This window comes from Papaver somniferum, chromosome 4 (genome assembly GCF_003573695.1).
Source record: "Papaver somniferum cultivar HN1 chromosome 4, ASM357369v1, whole genome shotgun sequence".
Classification (NCBI taxonomy): domain Eukaryota; kingdom Viridiplantae; phylum Streptophyta; class Magnoliopsida; order Ranunculales; family Papaveraceae; genus Papaver; species Papaver somniferum.
This window is the reverse complement of record NC_039361.1, coordinates 55,795,826-55,800,408: the sequence shown is the minus strand read 5'-3', so window position 1 is coordinate 55,800,408 and position 4,583 is coordinate 55,795,826. Positions and strand designations below refer to the sequence as shown.

At 33.6% G+C, this 4,583-nt stretch overlaps 1 long non-coding RNA gene across 3 annotated transcripts; it reads right to left on the bottom strand.

Moving 5' to 3' along the window:
• Nucleotides 1-1,579: 1,579 nt before the first annotated feature.
• On the bottom strand, nt 1,580-3,919 carry LOC113273891. Of its 3 annotated transcripts, none has more exons than XR_003322655.1 (5): nt 3,689-3,919; nt 3,544-3,582; nt 3,308-3,461; nt 2,109-2,220; nt 1,580-1,962 (listed from the first exon to the last, which is right to left on the bottom strand). It is a non-coding gene; the product is annotated as an uncharacterized LOC113273891 (long non-coding RNA). The 3 variants fall into 3 exon arrangements; XR_003322654.1 differs by having other exon boundaries at nt 2,119-2,220; XR_003322653.1 differs by having other exon boundaries at nt 1,580-2,220.
• Nucleotides 3,920-4,583: the final 664 nt, after the last annotated feature.

The following is a 4,583-nucleotide window of genomic DNA, read 5'->3' as shown; positions in this document are numbered from 1 at the left end:
ATTTTCTGATTGATTTGAGAAAAAGAGAAATAACTCTTTGATATCTTTCTTGGTTGAGCTCGCTTTAGTCCATACAGATTGCCGAACGAATTATTGGGTGTGGTTGTTATACCCCCGCTTTTCCAGATTTTAACCAGATGATTTTCAAAGTAGTAGATGATGGTGTTTCACATTCCAGAATATGCCATTTTTTTTTTGTAGGAACATAAAGCTTTATAAGAGGAACATACTCCTTACATATTAGCTTTAATTCCGCTACCGTTTAAATTTTATTGGGGAAAAAACACCCAAATTATTAGTGTGAGATAATATGAAAATTGAAGTGTGAGTGATTCCTCCCCCAATATGTATATATACTAGGATATGACCCGTGCCGTAACGGCACGGGATGCTATGACCAGAAATAGATCATAAATCAAAATGTGCTACTGAATCTCAAAATATGGTGACCCAAATTTACATTGTGACATAAATTTTCTCGTTTGTACTCTGAATTTACTTAATGAACTACCAAATTTACGTTGAATCTCATGTGTAATTTGTACATAAAATCAACCTATTTTTTTTATAACGAAGGTAGTAAATTGTATCCTGTTATTTTTGTTGATAAGTAAAAAGTATCATCGAAAACTTTCATCTGTTTAACCTTCTTAATTTAGGAGTTGAGAGTTGTATCAGAAATTCAAAATTGTTATAAAGAAGTAACATGTAGTATACATATCAAATCGAGACCCCACTATTCGCTAAAGCTTTTCTCCAAGTTGATGCTTCCTGTTTCTGAATTTTTGAATGTGTTTTTCGTTCATTTTAGTTTCTTCACTGAACCTTTATCTCGGGTGGCATGTTTTATGTTCATTTTAGTTTCTTCGCTAAAGCTTTATCTCAGGTGTTTTTTTGCTAATTTTACGAATTTACAATGCGATTTTAGCTCACTCGTTAGTTTTTTTCTTTTTTTTACAATGCGGTTTTCGCTCACTCGGTACGTATTATTTCAGTTAGACTCGAAGATTTTGGTTGATGCGGTTAACAGAGATATCTCCAATATCGACTGGAGATTACATAACCTAATTACTGAAATAAAATCGTTTTTTAGTAGATTTTAACTCCTGGCAGTGTATGCATACACCGAAGGAGATGAATAAAGTAGCTGACATTCTTTCTAAGTCGGCTAGAATGAAGAGAATGAATGGTGTCTGGATACTTTCACCCCAAGTAACATTGATGTACAACTTCCGGAGGATATACACCATATAATCACATAATCATCTCAATAAAATTCTTTGCTTAAAAAAAAAATAAGGTGAAATGTAGACCGAAGCCCTCTCACCGTACAACTTTCCATGTTATTTTCAACTACATGGCTTTACACCGGTTCGGTTGTGGATTTTTTGGTATCCATCCCTCTAATACAGTTCAATTTTTCCCATGCCTTTAATTTAGTTTTGCCATTGTTTTAACTTTAAATTGAACACTCCACGTCCATGCCATCGCAGATTTATAGCTCTACATTATTGTTCGATAAGCTCCTACTTGGACTGCATTTGTAATTTTGTAAAAATAATAAAAGAAGCTATGGAACTTGTTTTAACCATGACATCCTCTGATCAAAATCTAAAAAAGAAACATTCAACTTTTCTTCTTTACAATAATATATTTCCAAATCAAACATTTACCATTAAATTTTTTTTTAGCAGGACAAAGATAAACCAGTTACGAGAGTCCAAAATACAGTATCGGACATCTCTATCTCCATCCTACTTTTCTTCACCACTACCTCTAACATGGTATCTCTTTAAGCAACTTAACTCAACCCAAGCAAGTATAAAATTAACATTACAAAGTAAAGCCTTTTATCCTTATCATCTATAGCAGCAAACTCTGCCTACCCATCATCCCATCATGAGGCAACCATATTATTGCAACCATTTGATCCGCATCATCCTCATCACCCAGGAAAAAATTCTTGTGATTACATACACAACCAATTTGCAACAGTAATAAGAAAAGAGAAAACTCATATTTTAAGCTAGCGTTGGTTTTTATGAGTGATGAATAGGTAACAGAGAAGATTGAAGCTAGGCGGGAAATGAAATTACCCAACTTATTACCTAACTGTACCTGGACATTGAACATCATTGAGTTTTGTACATGAGACTCATCCAACAGAAGGTAAGGCTCATCCAGTTCCACTAAATCAAGGGATCCCATGCCATGTTCGAACTGTACACATATCAAATTATTTCTCAGTTAGCTTCCAAATGAATTGGACATTTCAACCGTTTCCTAGTAATGGATCTATTATGACGTGAATTTCCCCACTCCTGACATGTCACCACATATAAATAACACATTATGTTATAAATAGCAAGCAAATTGTTTTTACAGCACTGCATGATGTATGCTTTATGTGTTTAACCTTAATCAAATACCAAAAAGGAGATAAACTGGACTGACCTATTGGACTATTTTACAGCATTTCACCCCAAAACTTTTAATGGATATCGTTTTTTGGTTGAGAATTAACTCCAAAAGAATGACACCATAATTATATACATCGTTACTGTACGCAAATGCCGACAAATAAAAGACATTATGCAATAAAAAGGACAGAATGAGAGACATCAAATGCCGAGAAATAAAAGACATTATGCAACAAAAAGAACAGAATGAGAGACAATATATATATGTTCACAGAAAAAGGAAGAAAATAATAAAAATATCTCAGTTCATCAAGAGAATTGTAGACCATGTTTTCTTCATAAAAACAATCAACCGCAGCAGTTACAGAAGCGCAGAGCGTAAGAAAACAAAATCTAAAAGTCAGTTGTTACACATATCAATTCTAGCATAATCAAATTATTAATGAGTTGTTATCTTACTCGGTGTCTAGATACCCAACAGTTAATAAACTAAACTAATTGCGGCATCAGAAGCTCCATCAAATTCAAGTTTTGAGAAACCAAAATCTGATACTTTTGTGTCTATGACGGGAAACATGTTGCTGCCTTGCACATCCCTATAGATGCTGGATGGAACACATCCAACATGAACATATTCTCCTTATTCAAAACCACATGACAAAAAAAAGAAGCATAAATTGTATCTAAAACCAAGTAAACTTACTGAAATCCAATGAATTTAGAATAAGAGAATCTATCTATCAAGGTGAGCTAAAATCTATCAAGTAAACTTACCAAAACAATAGACTAAATCATCGATCATTTTCTTTGTTTTCAATGTACTAATACAAAATTTCTTAATTTGGATACAATATGAAATATGAACTTTGGCAGTAAAATGTATTTACCTTCCTAAGCAAATCTCTTTGTTGGGTATTGCATCTTCATCTATGCCGAATGCAGTTACTTTTTCCGGTCATTGTTTGAGTTCCTTTTGTTTTGGCTTGAGAGATTGACCAACGATTTTGTGTTGATAGAAAGGGAAACCCCGTAGGATGGTGGCTTAACACAAAATAAAAATAAAAAAATGAAACAAACCAAACCAAACACAAAATTAAATCGAAATAGGCATAGAAGTTCTTACCCTTAAGTGAATTGAAATTACATGCTAAGAAAACCCAACCTGCAATGAAACCGGACTCAATTAAATCAGATCAACAAAAAAATCTACATATATTACTGAATATCAATCTATTTCATCAAAATTTGGTAATCAGATAACAAATTACCCAAGACCTAAAGATTCTTATTTGAAGCAAAACGAAATAAAAGTGTCGGGGTTTTCACTTCCCTTCCATATATCAAGAAAAAGTTTTAATAGTGATCAGGATTGCAGAGATTGTTGAACCGAAGTCATTTTCTATCTATCGTGGTAACTGATATTTGCCTAAACTTTAATTCAGACCTCCACGAACTGAATGACAGTATTTCAGCTCTAGAAACGGCTGGTTCATGGAAACATTTCCTAAAAGTAGGAATTACCAATCTAGGAATTCCCAATAGTTACTATTATCGTAGTCTTAGTTAATGGCAGGTCTACCCACTAAAGCCCAGTAAGCATAGGTCCATAATTAAAAGAAAACATGAAACTGGACCTAATTTTTTAAGCCTAGGTCCTGTACACGTGCGGGACACATGTGACGTATTATCATAATTCCCAAAATACCCCACACTATATAAAAACGGATAGAGACGTTCGTTTCTTTTTCATTCTCTCAATTTATTTTTTCAGAGAAGAGCTCTGCAAGTGAAGATTATTTGAGGTGTGAGTTCGATTCATGAGTTCGAGCTATGCAAGTGTAATCGGTAGGTGGATTTTTTGTAACGATTCGAGATCAGATTTTACCTTGTCTTTTAGATCTGAATCCATGGCGACTGTGTCAAGATTTGTTGGATGAGTAAAAGGAATTGATTTCCACCTTCCAAAAGTACCATTATTATGACGATGATCATGATGTTCTGATGTATTTGTGAATAATTTGATTTATTTTCTTCTCAATGCAATTTCATCTGTAACTGTATGAATATGCTGAAGATAAGGTCTAAGAATTCTTCTTTTATCTCTTTTCTTGATTTTCAATACCAGAGTTCTACAACAATTGTTTCTGTCTCCGCCTTTTTCTT